Below are 21,215 nucleotides of genomic sequence, written 5' to 3'. Positions count from 1 at the left end.
AGCTGCACAGGTGAATTCTACAAAACTTTCCATGAAAAATAACATCAATCTTGTTCAACCCCTTCCAAAATATTGGAGAGAAGGGAACACTACCTAATTCATTCTATGAAGCCAATATCACCCTACATCAGATAAAGATAGTACAAGAAAATAAATCACAGATCAATTTCTCTAATGAACATAGATGCAAAAATCCCCATCAAAATACTTGGAAATCAAATCCAACGGCACATTAACTGAATTATACAATATGATCAAGTGGGTTTTATCTGAGGTATGAAAGGGTGGTTCAAAACAAGAGAATCAGTTAAGGTAATTAAAGTAACCACACTAACAAATCAAAGGGGAAAATCAAATGATCATCTCAAAGGATGCATAAAAGACATTTGAGAGCACTCTTTCTTGATAAAAACACTTTGAAAGAGAGTAACAGAAGGAAACTTCTTCAACACGATATGGGCAAAAATGAAAAACTCTATGGCTAATATCATACTCAATTGTGAAAGACTGGAAGCTTTCCTTCTAAAATCTGGAAAAAGACAAGGTTTCCCACTGTCACCACTATTATTTAGCATTTTACTAGTAGTTCCAGTGACAGCAGTTAGGCAAGAAAAAGAAATAAAAGTCACCCAAACCAGAAAGGAATAAGTAAAACTTTTGCTATTTGCAGATGACATGATCCCATATTTAAAAAGTCCTTAAAAATCTACAACAAAGATACTAGAGTTAGTAAATGAGTTCAGCAATGTGGCAAGATATAAGATCAACATGCAAAAATCAGTAGTGTTTCTATACATGAGTAATGAGCAATCTTAGAAGGAAATCAAGGGAAATTTCCATTAACAATAGCAACTAAAAGAATCAAATATTTCAGAAAAAATTAATCAAGGATATAAAGGGCTTGTACACAGAAAGCTACAAAATATTGCTAAAAGAAATCAAAGAAGACCTAAATAATTGGAAGGAAATTCTATGTTCATTGATTGGAAGACTAAATATCATTAAGATGTCATTTTACACAAATTGATTTACAGATTCAATGCAATCCCAATCAGAATTCAAATAGCCTACCTTGCAGAAATGGAAAAGCCAATTATCAAATTTATTTGTAATGGTAGAAGTTCCTGGACAACTAAAAACATCTTGAAAGAGAAAATAAAGTTGAGGGACTCATATTTCATGACTTTAAATCATATTACAAAGCTACAGCAGTCAAAAAAGCATGGCAATAGCATAAGGATATATATATTGACCAATGGGGTCAAAGTGAGTGTACAGAAATGGACCCTCAAATCTACAGAAAACTGATATTTGAGAAGGCTGCCAAGTACAGTCAATTGGGACAGAACAGTCTTTTCAAAAAATGATATATGATATTAACAGACCAAAAACTAATAAAGAGATTGAATCAAAATAAAAAATGCTCAGGACCAGATAGCTTCAAAGTTTTTATTTTTACCAAATATTCCATGAAGAACTAATTCCAATCCTGCTCAAACACTTCAAGAACATTGAATAGGAGGTAACACTCCCTAACTGGTTTATGAGACAAACATCACCCTAAACCAAAAACAGGTAAGGGTATCACAAAAAGAGAATTTTAAAAACCAATATCAGGAGGTGACATCTACAACATGGCCACTTAAACTGCTACTGAAAGTTTCTCCCAGAAAATAAATGAAATAAAAAGGACAATTCTGAATTATTCAGAACTTTGGAGGAAAATATGGATTGGAGAAGATCCCTATAAATGCTAAATTGAAGACAGAGATAAATGTCACATGTGGAATTCTATCCTGGATGGGCTGATCCTTTCCCCTTCCCATCACTTGGTCTCTCACAGCAGCTGGGATCCCTCACATGGGGGACACAGAATATAAGCTTTCTCACAGCAGTGAGACAGATCTCAACATTTGGTGATCCAGGGGACAGGGAGGACATTTCAAGGTCCATATCAGTGAGGAACATAGAGTCTGAGAAAATGTGGACAGAGACTGTTTTTCCAACCCTGTGTCTGAAACACTTTCCACACCCCTAAGGGAAACAGCAGTAAGGCAGTAATTTCCTGGCTTGTGGGATGGCTGAAAACTGGTACATCTCAGAGAGTCCTCTATCATGAATAGAGTGAGGGACACAGCCCTGCAGTGAGCTAGAATTTGGTCAGCAAAATGAGGGCCCAGGAAACCCACAGTTTTAGCCTGCCCAGTCAAAGGCAGATTGGATGCCAAGGCAAACTGCTTCTGAGGACAATTAACTTACAGAATGGAGCCATCTTCTGGGCAGACTTGAGAGTTCAAAGATTTGAAGGACCCTACCTAGGCTATTTCAGTCCCACTGGGGCTGGTCTAGGCCAACTACATGGGAACCCACCACTGTTTTGGCTAGGAAATACAGACAACCCAACTATGAAAGCATTGTCCTAAAACAAACCCAGGTCCTACTGGCCAGTGGAAAAGAGAACAATGTTGAGAGCCAGGAGACTTTTTAACCCACATACAGAAATTTTGCTGTGGTTCCCAGTGCCTATCCCTATCCCTGAGGAATAAACAAAGCAAGAAAACCAGATACCTAGATGTCAGCAAAAAATCATGATTCACACCAGGAAGAAAGAAGATATGACCCAGCAAAAGGAACAAACTAGCACCTCAACTGAGATACAGGAGTTGAAAAAGCTAATTAAGGATGTTTGAACAAATCTTCTAAAGCAAACCAATGAATTGAAGTTTCCTTCCAATGAGATGAAGGATATAAAGGAGACACATGGTGTTATGCAGAAGACCTTGAAAGCTTGAAAAAAACAAATGACAGTTTGTTGGAATGAGAGGAACAATGGAAAAGATGAAAAACACAATGGAGATATAGAACAGGATAGTTGAAGAGGCAAAAGACAGAACTAGTGAACTAGAGGACAGGACATGTGAAATCTTACACACAAAAAAAGGGAAAGGAGTGGAAAAATATGAGCAGGGTCCCAGGGAATTGAATGACAATATGAAGTGCACAGATATATATGTGTTATGGGTGTCCCAGAAGAAGAAAAGCAAAAAGGGGCAGAAAGAATAATGAAGGAAATAATTACTGAAAATTCCAATCTCTTAAGAAAAATGTAAAATTGCAGATCCAAGAAGTACAGCCTACTCAAACAGAATAGATATGAATAGTCCTATGCCAACATACTTACTAATCAGATTGTCAAATATCAAAGACAAAGAGAGAATTCTGAAAGCAGCAAGAGAAAATCAATCCATCACATACAAGGGAAGCTCAATAAAACTGCACAGATTTCTCAGCAGAAGCCATGGAGAAAAAGAAGGCAGTGGCATGACATATTTAAGACACTGAAAGAGATAGACCACATGTTAGGTCACAAAGCTGGTCTCCATAAATAAAAAAAAATGATCAAAATTATAGACTGCACTTTCATGGATTATAATGGAATGAAGTTTGAAAACAATAACAGATGAAAGGCTTGAAAATTCACAAATATATGGAGGCTAAACAACACAGTTTTCTTTGTTTTAAAATTTTTGTTGAAATATATTCACATACCATACAATTAATGAAAGTGTAAAATAATGCTTTGCAGTATCATTAAATAGTTCTGCTTTCATCACCACAATCAATTTTTGAACATTTTCAGTAAGCCAGAGAATAAAAATAAAAATACAAATAAAAAGAAAAGTAAAATGAACACCTCAAACATCCCATACCCCACCTCCCTCCTATTATTCATTTACTTTTTGTCCTCATTTTTCTACTCATTTGCCCATACACTGGGTAAAGGAAATGCGAGCCAAAAGGTTTTCACAATCACATGGCCACACCATATAAGATATATAGTTATACAATCATCTTCAAGAATCAAGGCTACTGGATTGCAGTTCAACAGTTTCAGATATTTCCTTCTAACTATTCTAATAAACTGAAAACTAAAAAGGGATATCTATATAATGCGTAAGAATATCCTCCAGACTGACCTCTCAACTCCATTTGAAATCTGTCACCCATTGTGACTTTTTTTTTCATTTCTCTTCCATCTTTTGCTCCAGAAGTCTTCCTCAATGTCACAATTCAGGGTCTGGCATCATCCCTAGGAGGCATGTGCCACATTGCCTGGGAGATTTACACCCCTGGGAGTCATGTCCTACATAGAGGGAGGGCAGTGAGTTTACATTCTGAGCTGGCTTAGGCCACATTTGAGCAACAAAAGAGGTTCTCTGGGGGTGATTCTCAGGCATAATTATGAGAAGGCTTAGCCTCTCCTTGGCAGTAAGAAACTTCATAAGGGCAAGCCCCAAGATTGAGGTCTTGGCCCAGTAAACTGGAAGTCTCCAATGCCTGTGAGAATATCAGGAATTCCCCAGCTGGGGAAGTTTAATATTTCTGCATTTCCCCCAGTCCCTCAGGGGGCCTTGCAAATACATTTTTATTCTCTGCCCAAATTACTCTAGGTTGTATTGAGTCTACAAGCTAACCTGTACAAACCAGTAAGATCTCACTTCTTATTCAAGGTTCCATGTAATTATTGTATTTGGTTAAACTGATCATATAAGTTAGAATATATAGTGCGCTACAGAAAATATAGATTTTAACCAAATAAACATCTCTTCCTTTGGTCCCACACAAAAGCCAAAGTTGTTAAACACAGTTAATATCATCTTATACCTTTTAGTCTGATCTACCCCAATCTCAACCAAGTTCATTTCGTTAAAATCTCCAACTTAAATCTGATCTCCTTTTTAGCCTCTTTAACAGTTGATTCAAGGGGCAATTACAACCCTCACAGCTGCTGAACTCTGGCTCCAAGTCCCAGGCACCACACAGATACCCAAGGCTCCAGTGACTGACCAGGTCACACAGAAACAGCTCATCAACTCAAAATTTAGAAATAATTTTCACAACTCATGAATAAACATTACTGCTGTAAGAGCTTACAATGAACCTTTGCAAAAAACTTCCCCTGATAACCCATCCTCCCAGATTCAATTCTCAGAGTTTTCACATTATTAATTTTCTGTATTAGTGAAGCATTATAATGTTTGTCATCCTATTTCCAGCTAATTTCACTCAGCCTCTTGTTCTCAAATCAATTCACCTAGTTGCATACCTCAAAACTTCATCCCTTCTTGCCTCTCCCTCATGTAAAAATTTTCATGTATTTGTATATTTAATCACAATCATTGACCACTCTAGGTTTCACCAAGTTATACAGTTCCTATCTTCTTTCTTTATTCCCTTCTGGTGTCATACATACCACTAATCTTCCTCTTTCAACCATATTCTCCTCAACTTTTTTCAGTGTACTTACTATATTGTGCTACAATTGTATTGTGCTACCCATTTCTGGATCTATGTAATCAATTATCTAGAACATTCTATACTCCTTAAACATCAAATGCTTGAGCTCTACCTCCTTTCTACCACCTGATATTTTCATTTCTACAGTCTTCTCCAAACCTCTCTTTCCTGTCTTTTCCTATATATCTGTAGCACACCCAATAGTATTTCTTGTAGAGGAGGTATCCTGTTCATGAACACTCTCAGTATCTGTTTATCCATAAATATTTTAAGCTCTCCCTCATATTCAAAGGACAGTTTCACTGGATATAGGATTCTTGGTTGGCAGTTTTTCTCTTTCAATATCTTGAATGTGTCATACCACTGTCTTCTTTCCTCCATGGTTTCTGATGAGAGATCCACACTTACTCTTAACAAGCTTCCCTTGTATGTGATAGATTGCTTTTCTCTTGCTGCTTTCAGGATTCTCTCTTTTTATTTGACATATGAAAACCTGATTAGTAAGTGTCTTGGAGTATGTCTATTTGGATCAATTCTCTTTGGGGTATGCTGTGCTTATTGGAACTATAATTTTATGTCTTCATAAGAGTTGTGAAATTTTCATCAATTATTTCCTCTATTATTCTTTCTGCCCCTTTTCCATTCCTGTATCTTTATGGGATTCCTATAACATGCATATTCATGTGTATTATGTTGTCATTCAATTCCCTGAGACCCTGCTCATATTTTTCCATTCTTTTCCATATGTGTTCTTTTGTGTGTAGGATTTCAGGTGTCCTGTCCTCTAGTTCACTGATCCTTTTTTCTGCCCCTCCAAGTCTGCTATTATATGTCTCCATTGTGCTTTTCATCTCTTTTATTTTGTCTTTAATTCCCATAAGTTCTGCCATTTGTTTTCTCAAACTTAAGAATACTTCCTTATGATCATCCAGTGTCTTCTTTATATCCTTCATCTCTTATGTCATATTTTCCTTCAGCTCATTGATTTGATTTAGAAAATTTATTTGAACATCTTTAATTAGTTGTTACAACTCCTTAATCTCAGTACAGATGTTAGTTTCTTCCTTTGACTGAACCATATCTTCCCATTTCCTGATGTGACTCAAGATTTTTTGCTGTCTAGGCATCTGATTATCCTGAAGGTTTATTCTAGAGGTTGTTTTCTCTTTCTTACTTAAGGTTTCCTTGTTGATTATCTTTGATCTCTGTCTTCTCTTGTTTCCCTTCCAGGCCAGTCATTAGATTGGCTGTGCCCCCCTGTTTTCCCCCCCAAAATCAGGCTCCCACCATTGTCTGCCTAAGGGACGGGAGGTAGGCACTGGGCACCCCTGCAAGTTTGTTCTGTGTGGTGCTGGTTCCCAGTGGTGCTCTATTTTCCATGCTAGCAAGTCTTGGGTTTGTTTTAGTGCCCTGCTTTAATGGTTGTGTCTACTCAATTTCTCAATGTAAATAGGGCTGCTTTCTGGAAAGGGTGTGTAGACCATCTCCTGTGTCCTAAGAAAGGGTATGAAGTATCTTTTAAAAAGTATTTTAATACCCTTTCACTTTCTGGACTGTCCAGCAGATGGTACTGTTTTGTAACTTAATCATCCTCAGAAGCTGCTTTGCCTCCAAGAGCAGGTTGTGTCTACATAGGAGAGCTGAAACTGTGGGATTCCCATGCCCTCACTTTGTCAGAGAAAATCTGGTTTGATATGGGGGCTCCACTTGTGGCAAAGTACTCCCTTAGCTGATGCAGTACTCCAGCTGTCTCCAAGGCATGGAAACACTTGAAGGCTACTGCTTCCCATTAGGGTGGGGGAAGGGCTTTCAGACCCAGGGCTGGAAACAATCTCTGTTGGAATTTTCTCAGTCTATTTTTCCCTCACTGATCTGGGCCTTGAAATGTCTTCTCCTGTCCACTGGGTCTTTCCCACTTCACTTGAAAAAAGTGAAGGTATTTCTCACTTTTGTGAGAGATTTTAAAATCTGTGTCCTTGTTGATGGGGCTCACTTCTGCTGATTCTGCACCCCTGAGAGCACGTAAGGGGAGGCACAAGGACTGGCTGCTCTGGGACAGAAGATTCCTATCAGATAATTTCTTCTCTTTCTTCAATTCAGTATTTGAAGGGTCTTTCTCCAGTCTATATCCTACTCCAGAATTTCAAATAATTCAGAATTGTCTTTTTTCATTGAGCCTCTGGAGAGAAGTTTTCAGTAGCTGTTTATGTCACCACAATGATGATGTCACTCTGATAAAACATGCTTAAACAACCAGTGAGTAAAGGAAGAATTATAAGAGAAGTCAGTCAATATCTGATAGCAAAGGAAAATGAGAGCACAACAAATCAAAACTTATGGGATGCAGCAAAAGTAGTGCTGAGAGGGAAATGTATTGCCCTAAATGCCTATATCAAAAAGAAGGAAGAGCCAAAATTAAGAAATTGACTGCTCACCTGGAGGAACAAGTGAAAGAAAAGCAAACTATCCCCAAATCAAACAGAAGAAAAGAAATAACAAATATTAGAGCAGAAATAAATGAACTTGAGTACATGAAAACAACAGAATCTATAAAACCAGAAGTTGGTTCTTTGAGAAAATCAAGAAAGACAATGGATCCTCAGGTGGGCTGAAAAAGATGAAAAAATAGAGGATGCAAATAAATAAAATAGGAAATTGAAGGGGGGAAATAAAGGAGATAATGAAGGGTATTATTAATAACTATATGCTAACATTTTATACAACTTAGGTGAAATGGACATCTTCCTAGGAAAGCATGAACAAACAACAGTGACTCCAGAAGAAAGAGAAGACATCAACAAACCAATCATGTGTAAAGAGATTGAATCAGTCATCAGAAAATTTCCAAAACGAAAAGTCCATTGCCAGATGCCTTCACATGTCTATTCTACCAAATATTCAAGAAGGAATTAGTACTAACCCTGTTCAAACTCTTCAAAATATTGAAAAGGAGGGAAAGCTACCTAACTCATTCTCTGAAGCCAACATAACCCAATTACTAAAGCCAGGAAAATATAATACAAGAAAGGAAAATTGCAGACCAACCTCTTTAATGAATAGAGATGTAAAAATCCTCAGCAAAATACTTGCAAATAGAATCCAACAGCATATTAAAACTTGATACCCCATGACCAAGGAGATTTCATCCCAGGTATGCAAGGGTGGTTCAACATAAGAAAATTGATTCACATTATACATGACATAAATAAATTAAAGAGGAGAAAACACAGGATCATCTTGATTGATGCAGAAAAGGCATTTGAAAAAATTCAGCATTCTTTCTTGATGAAAACATGTCAAAAATAGGAATAGAAGGAAATGTACTTGACATAAAAAAGGAAATAAATAAAAAAACCCACAGCTAACATACTCAATGGGAAATGAATTAAAGCTTTCCCTCTAACAAGAAAAGGATGCCTATTGTCACCATTGTTATTCAACATTGTGCTGACAGTTCTAGCTAGAGAAATTAGGCAAGAAAAATGAAAATAAATCCAAATTGGAAAGGAAGAAGTAAAACATTCACTGTTTGCAATGTCATGATCCCATATGTAGAAAATCACAAAAAATTACAGTAAAAATACCAGAGTTAATAAATGAATATAGCAAAGTGGCAGGATACAAGATCAACACACAAAAATCAGCATTGTTTCTATACACTAGTACTGAGTAATCTGAGGAGGAATTCAAGGATAAAATTCCATTTCCAATGGCATTAAAAAGAGTCAAATATTTAAGAATAAACATGTAGGATATAAAAGACCAATACACAGAAAACTAAAAATATTGTAAAAGACATCAAAAAAGACCTACATAAATGGAATGACACACTGTGTTCATGGATTGGAAAACTAAATATAGTTAAGATGTAAATTCTACCCAAATTGATTTGTAGTTTCAAAGCAATACCAAGTAAAATCCCAACAACTTGCTAACATAGAAAAACCTATAATCAACTTTCTTTGGAAGGGCAGTGTGCCCCAAATAGCCAAAAATATTTTGAGGAAGAAAATGACATGGGAAGTCTCCTACTACCTAACTGTTCCAGTTTGCTAATGCTGCCATTTGCAAAATACCAGAAAATGGGGTGCCTTTTATAAAGGGGGTTTATTTGGTTACAAAGTTACAGTCTTAAGACCATAAAGTGTCCAAGGAAAGGCATCAACACTGAAGATGGCCAATCATGTCTGAAAACCTCTGTTAGCTCGAAAGACAAGTGCTTGTTGTCTGCCTGCTCCCAGGTTGCATTTTGAAATGGCATTCTACAAAATGTCAGTGACAGCTTCCAATGGCCATCTTCAAAATGTGTCTCTCAGCTGCAGCTTCTTCGAAATGTCACTCTTAGCTGCTCTGAAGTCCTTCTGCTTGTGAACTTTTATAGGGTTCCAGCAAACAATTCAAGACTCACACTGAATAGGTGGGGCCACACCTCCATGGAAACATTCAGAGTTCACACCCTAACCAAAGGTGTCACCCACAGTTAGGTTGGTCACATCTCCATGGAAACAACCTAGCCCCAATATCCCATGAAATTGGATTAAAAGATCATGGCTTCTTCTTGATGGACATAATATATTCAAACTGGCACATTCCACACTCTGGACCCCAGAAAAACATGATCTTTTCATATAAACAATACATTCATCCCATCACAATATCACAGAAACAAATCACTTCAGTAAAATAGCTAAGTACAAGAACCCATCAAAATCAGTTACAGGCATGGTCTGTCCTAAGGCAAATTTCTCCTATAGTTGTGGACCTCTGAAACTTAGAAAAAGTTATCTGCTGCCAATATACAAAGGAGGGACAGTCCTAGGATAAATATTCCCATTGTTGTAAGGAGAAACTGAAAGGTAAACAGAGTTCACAGGACCAAAACAATTCCTAAAACCTGTAGGGCAAACTGCATTGCATTTCAAAGTCTGAGAATCATTTATCAAATCACATTGTAAACTTGGGGCTTGAGAGAACAGGAATTCAACTCTTTCCAAAAGCTTATACAGCAGCCCTTTTTTCTCCAAACATGGGGTGAGTGCTCCAACATATCCACACATTGGGGAAACCACCTTCCTTTTGGCTCCACCCTCCTCAAGCATTGGGATGCCACCTGGACTCTGTCTCTCAGGGCAAAGCTCTCCACTCTCCAAAAAATGGGGAGGTGGCCAGGCTTTCCCCAATCCCTGGGGAATGTGCTCCACACTCTCTCAGGCCTGGGGTGGCAGCACTCTTCCTGAGCATCTAGGCATTCTGCCAGAAAGGCAAACTCTTTCCACATGCTTGGGTCATTCCACTCTCCCAGCCCAAGATCTCTTGACTCCAGACCTCAACCTCCATGGTTCTGCCTTTGAAGAATCTTTTCCTTCAATTTGTTCCTTCTTCATCTCTTCCACTCCAGACCAGTAGCGGTTCCATTTATACAGATTTCACAAAAAGTCTGTAGGCTTGGCATGCAGTTTACAGGGGTCAAAACAACTAGACAATAGGACTTTCCACAGATCCTTTCTGGATAACTTGATTTCCCATCCTTTCTTGTACTGAAATGGTGGCAGGGTTCTATGTTTGGTTAAGTCCTCATGTGAGGCTGTGGTTCTGGGGTATCACTTTCTGGAAGCCCAGTATTTTCCAAACTATCAGTTTCTGATTTCTTCATACACAAAAGTTCATTTCTCAGCTTATCTCTGTCCTGTTGCATTTTACTATAAGCTACAAGAAGAAATGAAGCTACATCCTCCACATATAGTCTGGAGATCTCCTCAGCTAAGTATTCCAGCTTGTCACTTTCCAATTCTGCTTTCCATCTGATACCAGGACACAATTTTGCCAAATTCTCTGCCACTTTAAAACAAGGATCACCTTCCTTCCAGTTGGCAATAACAAATTCATCATTTATGCTTAATGCCTTCACCAAAGTATCTTTAGAGTCCATATTTCTAACAATAGTCTCTTCAGAGCAATCTAGGCCTTTTCTATCAAGCTCCTCACAATTCTGGAATATTCCACTTATCCATTCAAAAAAACTATTCCAAAATGTTTGGTATTTGCAAGCTCAGCAGCAGTAACCCTCTTCTCTGGTACCAAAATCTGTTCCAGTTTGCTAATGCTGCCATTTGCAAAATACCAGAAAATGGATTGGCTTTCGTAAAGGGGGTTTATTTGGTTACAAAGTTACAGTCTTAAGACTATAAAGTATCCAAGTTAAGGCATCAACAACAGGGTTCCTTTACTGAAGTGTGGCCAATGGTGTCCAAAAACCTCAGTTAGCTAAGAAGGCACATGGCTGGCATCTACTTGCTCCCAGGTTGCGTTTCAAAATGACATTCTCCAAAATGTCAGTGTCAGCTTCCAATAGCCATCTTCAAAATGTGTCTCTCAGCTGCAGCTTCTCCCAAATGTCACTCTTAGCTGCTCTGAAGTCCTTCTTTTGTGAGCTTTTATGGGGCTCCACACTGAATGGGTGCACCACTCCTCCATGGAAACTTTCGATCAAAGTTCATATGATAACCAAAGGTGTCACTCACATTTGCATGGGTTACACCTCCGTGGAAACAACCTAATCCCAATATCCCACAAGGTTGGATTAAAAGATCATGGCTTTCTCTTGGGGGACATAATATATCCAAACTGGCATGCTGACTTTAAAGCAACTTACAAAATTACAGTGGTCAAAATGGTATGATATGGGAATAAAGATAGGTGTATTCACCAATGGAATTGAATTGTGTGTTCAGAAATAGGCCATCTCATCTACAATCAGTCTTTTTTTTTTCTTTTTCAATTTTATTGAGATATATTCACATATCATAGAATCATCCAAAGTGTAAAATCCATAGTTCATAGTACCATTATATCATTGTGCATTCAGCACCAAAACCAATTTTTGAACATTTTCATTTCTCCACAACCAAATTAAAATAAGAATAAAAATAAAATTTAAAAAGAGCACCCCCTATCACTATCTCCCCCAATTATTCATTTACTTTCTGTACCCATTTTTCTCCTCATCTGCCCATACACTAGGTAAAAGAATGAACCCAACAGTTTTCACAGTCATGCAGTCACACCATGAAAGTTATATGGTTTTACAATTGTCTTCAAGAGTCAAGGCAACTAGGTTGCAGTTCAACAGTTTCAGATATTTCCTTCTAGCTATTTTAATCACTAAAAATAAAAAAGGGATATATATATAACCTCCAAAATGATGTCTCAACTCCATTTGAAATCTCTCAACCACTGAAACTTTATTTTGTTTCATTTCTCTTCCCTAATTTTGTCAATAATTTTTTCAATCCCTTGAAGGCAGATCTAGGCCCATCCCTGGAAGTTATATCCCACATTGCCAGGGATATTTTCACCCCCATTAGTCATGTTCCGTATAGGGTTGGCTTATATGGAATATATAAGCAGAGTTGGCTTAGTGAGGCCACATCTGTGCAACAAAAGAAGATCTCTGGGGGTGATGCTTATGCACAATTATAAGTAGGCTTTGCATCTCCTTTGCAGTAACAAGCTTCATAAATGTAGTCCCCAGGATTGAGGGCATGGCCTTCTAAATTTGTTGTCCCAAATGTTTGTGAGAATATCAGGAATTTCCCAGGTGGGGAAGTTAAATATTTTCACATTTTTACCATAAAGGGAACTTTGCAAATATATTTTTGTTCTCTGCTCAGATTACTCTGGGATGTATCAGTAACCTGTATAACCCAATATGATCTCACTCCCTAATAAAAATTCCATGTAATTAGTGTTTTAATAAACTGACCATACAAGTTTAATTACATAGAAACATAATTTAACTAAAGAAAATATAGATTTTGCCCCAAATAAACATCTCTTCCTTTGGTCTCACACAGAAGTTCAAGTTTTAAAATACTGTCAATATTGTCCTTTACCCTTTAGTCTGATTTGCCTGAGACCTAAACAGATCAATTTCATAATATCTTTAATTCAAGTATGAACTGTTTTTCAGAACAAATGGATAATTGATCTTTGATCAGGCAGTCAAGTCAACTCAACAGGGACAGAATAGTCTTTTCAAGAAATGGTGTTTGGAGAACTGGATGTCCGTATCCAAAAGGATGAAAGAGAACACCTATCTCATACTTTATACAAAAATTAAGTCAAAATGTATCAAAGACCTAAACAGCAGAGCTAAGACTATAAAACTTTTAGAAGAAAATACAGGGAAAATCTTAAAGACCTGGTGATAGGAGGTGGTTTCCTAGACCTTACACCCAAAGTGTGAGCAATGAAAGAAGTATTAGACAAATGGGCTCTCCTGAAATTGAACATTTTTGTGCATTAAAGGAATTTGTCAGGAAAGTAAATTCAACCTACACAATGGGAGACAATATTTGGAAACCACATATCAGATAAGGGTTTAATGTCCAAATATATAGAGATCATGCAACTCAACAGCTAAAAGACATATGATCCAATTAAAATATGAGCAAAAGTTATGAACAGACATTTTTCTGAAGAGGAAATACAACTGGATCAAAAACATATGAAAGATGCTAAACTTCCTTAGCTATTAGGGAAATGCAAATCAAAACCATAATGAAATATCACTTCACACCTTCTAGAATGGCCATTATAATAAAGAAAAGCAGAAACTACAAGTGCTGAAGAGGATGCGGAGAAAGATATACACTTATTCACTATTTTTAGGAATGCAGAATGGTGGAAACTCTCTGGAAGGCAGTTCCTCAGGAATCTAAGAACAGAATTGCCATATGATCCAGTAATCCCATTACCAGTTATATACTCAGAGCAAATGAAGGCAGAGATAAAAATGGACATTTATACACCAATGCTTATAGTGGCACTATTCAAGATTGCCAACAGAGGGAAACAGCCCAAATGTCCATCAATGGAACAGTGGACAAACTCTGGTATATATATATATATGACATAATACTATGCAAGTGTAAGAAGGAATAAAGTTATGATGCATATAATAATGTGGATGAAACTTAAAAACATTATGTTGAGTGAAATTAGGTAGAAACAAAAAGACAAATACTGTATCATCTCACTAATATGAACTAACTATAATGAGCAAACTCTGAGGGCTAATGTTATGAACAGACATTAATAGGAGACAGAAAGAAGGTTGAGATTGGGCATTTAATGCTGAAGGAATACAGAATGTTCAACAGAACTGATTGTAATGATCCAGAAATGGAAAACACAGTAATGTCTGATTGTGGCATAATACTGTAAGCGTAATGAACAAAGTTGAGGGTGATTATAGTTGAAAGAGGAAGGCTTGGGGCATGTATGACACCAGAAGGATAGATAGAGGATAAAGGCTGGGACTGTATAGTTGGCAAAACCTAGAGTGGACAACGATGGTGATTAAATATACAAATGCAAAAAGTTTTTACATGAGGGAGAACAAATGAATGTCACCATTGCAAGGTGTTGAAAATGGGATGTATACAGAAAAAATAGAATCAATGCAAACTCTGTCTATAGCTAACAGTAGCAGTGTAATATTCTTCCATTAATTGTAAGAAAGGCAATATATGAAAGCTAAATATTAATAAGATGAAGATTTAAAGAAGGGAAATGGGATACTTGTTGATGTGGTTGTCTTTCATTTTTATTTGTAATTATTCTCTACTTATTATTTATTTACTCTTCTTGTGGAAGAAATGGAAATGTTCTCATATAGATTATGGTGCTGAATGTATAACTATGTTATTATACCAGGATCCATTGAAGGTTCATCTAGGATGGATTGTATGAGTAAAACAGGTATGATTGTGTGAATAAAACTATTTAAAAAACAAACAGAAAGATACAAGTGCTGGAGAAGTTGAGAGAGGGATACAACTCTTCAAAATTGGTAGGGAAATAGAAGATGCAGCCTATTCTGGTTTGCTAATGCTGCCATTATGCAAGGCATCAGAAATCAATTGGATTTTATAAAGGGGATTTATTAAGTTATAAATGTACAATTCTAAGGCCATGAAAATGTCCAAATTAAGACATCAACATGAGTATACCTTCACCAAAGTAAGGCCAATGGCATAAAGAAAACATTTGTTAGCTGGGAAGGCTTGTGGCTGGCATCTGCTGATGCTGGGTTGTGTTCCTGCTCCTCGCTCAGCTCCTGTGTATTCTTCAAAATGTTGCTCTTGGGGCATTTTGTCCTCCCTTAGCTTCCCCAGAAGAAACACTGGGCCAGCATTTCCAAAGTTGTCAGCAAAAGTCTGCTTTTGGCAGCTATCTCCAAAATGTCTCTCTCAGCTGCCCTGCAGTCCTTCTGTTTATGAGCTCATTTATAGGGATCCAGTGATTAAATCAAGACCCACCCTGAATAGATAATGTCCACTTCTTCACAGAAATAGTTTAATCAAAATGTTCAACTGCAGTTGATTGAGTCACATCTCCATGGAAACACTCAAGCAAAGGGTTCCAACCTAACCAACATTAATACATCTGCATTCAAAGAAAATGGCATTTGGGGAAACATAATACAAACAAATCAGAACAGTCCATTCACTGGACCCAAAAGGACATGATCTTTCCATACACAAAATACATTAATCCCATCACAATATCACAAAAGCATAAATCACTGCAGTAAAAATAGGTAAGTACAAGATCTTATCAAAATCAGTTACAAGGACAGCCTGTCCTAAGGAAAAATTATCTTTTGGCCCTGGACCTATGAAACTTATCTCCTGCAAATACACAAAGTAGGGACAGTCATAGGATAAATGTTCCCATTGCCATAAGGAGAAACTGAAAGGAAAACAGGGTTCATGGGACCAAAACAGTTCCTAAAACTCATGGGGCATACTTCATTAAATTTCAAAGTCTAAGAGACATTTATAGAATGACGTTTTATCCTTGGGATTTCAGAGAGCAGGAGTCCAATCCTTTCTAAGGGACTTTTTGGCAGTCCTATTCTTTACAAATGTTGGGGTGTGTGTTCCAACATATTCATGCATTGAGGAGACCACCTTCTTGGTACCACCCTCCTCAAACATTCAGGTGGCACCCAGATTCTCTTCCATCTCTGGGGCACATGCTCAACCCCTCAGAACAGTGGAGTGGTGGTGACTCTCCCCAATTTCCAGGGAATGTGCTCTAACCTCTCTGAGCCCTGGGGTGTCAGAACCCTTCCTGAGGATCTAGGTGGAAGGCCCATCTTCTGCCTCCAGGGCAAATGCATCCTTTACACATGTGTTGTTCTGATCTTCTTGCCTGAGATTTATTACACCAGACCTCAATTTCCATGGTTCTGTGTTTGAATTTTTTCTTTCAATTTGTTCCTTCTCCATCCCCTCTAGTCCAGAACAGCAGTAGTTATGTTTATGATCTCACAAAAATTTTGTAGGCTTGGCATGCAGTTTACAGGGGTCAAAATCATCAGGCAATAGGGCTTTTCACAAATCCTTTCTGGATAATTCCATCTCCTATTCTCGCTAGTACTGAAATGGCTGGCTGGTTCCAGGTTTCATTAAATCCTCAAGTGGGGTTATAGACTTTGGAATTTCACTTTCTGGAAGCCCAGAATTTTCCACAATGTAGGTTTCTGGTTTCTTTGTACCAGAGAGTTCAATTCTCAGCTTATCTCTCTCCTGTCACATTTTACTATAAGCTGCAAGGAGAAGCCAGCCTACATCCTCCATACATAGTCCTCCTCAGCTAAGTATCCCAGTTTGTTGCCTTCCAATTCTACCTTCCATCCAACAACAGAACTCAGTTTTGCCAAACTCTCTGCCACTTTGAAACAAAATTTTCCTTTCTTCCAGTTTGCAATGACACATTCAACATTACTCTTCAAGGCCTCATCAGAGCTATGTTTAGAGTCCATATTTCTACCAATAGTCTCTTCAAAGCATTCTTGGCCTTTTCTATGAAGCTTCTCACAATTCTTCCAGAATCTTCCCCTTATCTACTTATAAAGCTGTCCCCACATGTTTGGTATTTGTAAACTCAGCAGCACTGCACTTCCCTTGTGCCCAAATCTGTTCTAGTTTACTAATGCTGCTGTTATGCAAAATACCAGAAATGGATTGGCTTTTACAAAGGGAATTTATTAAGTTACAAATTAACAGTTCTAAGCCCATGAAAATGTCCAAATTAAGGCATTAACACAAGTATATCTTCACCAAAGGAAGGCCAATGACATCCAGAAAACATCTATTAGCTGGAAAGGCCCATGGCTGGCATCTACTGATTCTAGGTTGTGTTCCAGCAACTCTCTCAGCTCCTGTGCATTCTTCAAAATGTTGCTATTGAGGTATTTTGTCCTCTTGTAGCTTCTATGGAGACACTGGGCTAGCATCTCCAAAGTGTCAGCAAAAGTCTGCTTTCAGCAGCCATCTCCAAATTGTCTTTCTCAGCTGCTCTTAGTTCCTTCTGTTTGTGAGCTCATGTATAGGACTCCAGTGATTAAATCAAGACCCACCCTGAATGGGTGGGCTCCATAACTCCATGGAAATAATTTGAGCAAATGGTTCACCCACAGTTGATTGAGTCACATCTCTATGGAAACACTCAAAGTATTCCAACCTAATCAACACTAATACATTTGCCCCCACAAGACTGAATCAAAGAACATGGCATTTTGGGAGACATAATACATCCAAACCGGCACATAGCCCCTCTGGAGGACAGTATGGTGGTTCCACAGGAGGCTGGGTTTAGGGCTGCTATAAGATCCTGCAACCTCTTGTGTGGTGTATACTTGGAAGCACTGAAATCAGCAACACAAATTGATATTTTCACACTGATGTCTATGGTGGAACTATTCATAATTTGCAATAGATGGAGATGGCCTAAGGGCACATTGATGGATGAATAGAGGGGTGACCTGTGGTGTATACATAGAGCAAAATATTGAGCAGCTGCAAGAAAGACTGAATTCATGAGGTATGCAACTATGTAAATGAACTTGACATTATTTTGAGTGAAAATAGCTAAAAATAAGGGTGGAATATTGTAAGTCCTCACTAAAATAAACTAAGTATAATGAGAAAATGCTGAAACTTGACTTTGAGAGCATATGTTATACAGGGAGAGAATGGAGGCAGAGATTGTTCAATCAATGATTAAGGAGTACAGAATGTTCAATAAGACTTATTATAAAGGTTCCTAGACTGTAAGCTCTTACAGCAGTCACATCTATACCTGAGTTTTAACCATTATTCCAAAGTTCTGTGATGCTATCGTCTTTGTGCATAACTTTGTAGTTTCCTGGAAATTTGGTTATTTTTGTAACTCCTGAGCTTAGAGTTAGAGTTCAGATGCTGTGTAAGTCAGTATTACTCCATACAGCCAATGTTAAAGAAGCTGAAAAAGAGATCAGACTACAATTAGAGATACGAATGAAATGGATTTGGTTAAGACTAATGTAAATTAAAATACAGGCTAAAGGGTGATATTGACTTTTTTAATTCAATTATATTGAGTTATATTCACATACCATACAACCATCCCCAGTGTACAGTCAATTGCTCATAGCACAATTATATAGTTGTGCATTCATCAAACATTCAATTTTAGAACATTTTCATTGCCATACACAAAAAAGAATAAGAATAAAAGTTAAACTAGAAAAGAACACCCAAAACATCCCATCCCCCATCCCTTCCTATTACTCATTTACTTTTTGTCCTCATTTTTCTATTTATCTGTCCATACACTCTATAAAGGGAGTGGGAGCCACAAAGTTTTCCATATCACTCAGTCACACAGTGTAAGCTATACAGCCATACAGTGATCTTCAAGAATCAAGGCTACTGGGTTGCAGTTCAACAGTTTCAGGTATTTCCTTCTAGCCTTTCCAATACACTAAAAACTAAAAAGGGATGTCAATATAATGCATAAAAATAACCTCCAGAATGATCTCTCAACTCTATTTGAGATCTTGCAGCCACTGAAACGTTATTTTGCTTAATTTCACCTCCCCCGTTTGGTCTAAAATGTTCTCAGTCCCACAATGCCAGGGCCAAGCTCATCACCACAATTCATGTCCCATGTTTCCAGGGAGTCCCACAACCCTGGGAGTCCCATCCCACATAGTGGGGGGGTGCAGTGAGTTTGCCTGCAGAGTTGGCTTAGAGAGAGGGGCCACATCTAAGCAGCAAAAAAGTTCTCTGGGGGTGACTCAGGCACCATTATAAGTAGGCTTAGCCTCTCCCTTGTACTAACAAACTTCATAAGAGCAAGCCCCAAGGTCAAGGACTTGGCCATCTAATTTGGTAACCCCCAATGCTTGTAAGAATATCATTAATTCCCCAGATGGGGAAATTGAACATTTTCACATTTTCCCACAGACCCTCATGGGGGCTTTTCAAACACATCTTCATTTTCTGCCAATATTGTTCTGGGATTTATTGGGGCTTCATACCAACCTGCACAAATCAACCAGACCTCCCTCATTAATCAACACTTTGTGTAATTATGTTGTTTAAATTAACTGACCATACAAGTCAAATTATATAATGTGTTACAAAATATATGGGTCTTGCTCCTAATAAACATCTCTTCCTTTGGTCCCATACAAAAGCTGAAACTTCAAAGCTGCCATCAACATCATCGTTTACCCTTCAGTCTGATATACCTTAGTCCTAACCAAGTCCATTTCACTCATAACTCTAATTGAAGTCTGATCTCTTTTTTCAGACTTTTTAATATTTGCTTTATGAAGTAATGTTGGCATTCACAACTGCCAGTTTTTGGCTCTGAGTCTCAGGTGTCACACAGACACCCAAAGTACCAGGAACTGACCAGTTTATACAGAAAGAGCTCATAATCTCAGAGTTTAGAAATAACAATTACAGCTCAGGGATAGATGTAACTGCTATGAGAGCTTACAGTCTAGGAACCTTTACAAAAATCCTTCCCCTGATAACCTATGCTCCTAGACTCAATTATCAGAGTTTGCACATTATATTCAGTCAATATTAGAGAGGCATCATAGTTTTCTTTTCATTTCTTGTTTATTTCACTCAACATACTGTCTTCAACATCCATTCACCCCACAACTTCAATTTTCCCTGTAGCAGTTTAATACTCCATTCGAAGATCACCATACCATTTATCAATGTACCCTTAGTTTACCTCCATCCACTACAAATCATGAATGCTGACACCGTAAAACTCACTGTCCCTTCTTGTCCCCCCTTTTGAGTTCTTCCATGTGTATACCCAATAACCAAGTTGCAGAACCATATGGCAAGCCCATGTATAGCTTTCCATGGAACAACCACACTGCCCTCCAGATGGGCTGCACAATTCTAGCTCCCCACCAACAGAGACTAGGTTCATCCCTTTCTTGACATTTTCTCTAGCACTAGTATCCCTCTGTTTGTTTTTTAAATGGTTTAGTTCACACACCATAACATTCTATCTTAAGTAAACAATCAATGGTTCCCTGTATAATCACATGGTTATGCATTCACCAACAGTATCTATATAAGAGGATTTCCATTTCTTCCACAAAGGAAGAGGAAAAGGTGTAAAAAAGTAAAAAGAAAAAGAAACAAAAAAGTGACAACAAAAAAGCAGCAAAAGAAAAAATAAATTAAAATATAATACAATAAAAAGTCAGAGAGCGACAGTCATCCCTCAACAGAGGACAAGGGGGTGCATGTTCTGAAAAGGGACCCACTTGCAAGTCTCAGGGGTCATACACCAATACCAAGGACTTGTGGGTCAGTGGCAGAGACAAGCTGTGGCGGGACTGAGCTGAAGGATTAGACTATTGCAGCAGCTTTAAAGCTCCGGGAACACCAGGGAGATTTGATTGTTAGAGCGAGCCCCCCTCCCTGACTGCCCAGACACACACACCCCATATACAGGGCAGGCAACACCAACTACATATGCAAGCTTGGTACACCAATTGGACCCCGCAAGACTAACTCCCCCACTCACCACAAAGGCAAAGCAGG

This window comes from Choloepus didactylus, assembly GCF_015220235.1.
Source record: "Choloepus didactylus isolate mChoDid1 chromosome 11 unlocalized genomic scaffold, mChoDid1.pri SUPER_11_unloc3, whole genome shotgun sequence".
Taxonomy (NCBI): Eukaryota; Metazoa; Chordata; class Mammalia; order Pilosa; family Megalonychidae; genus Choloepus; species Choloepus didactylus.
Note: the sequence above shows the minus strand (reverse complement) of the source record.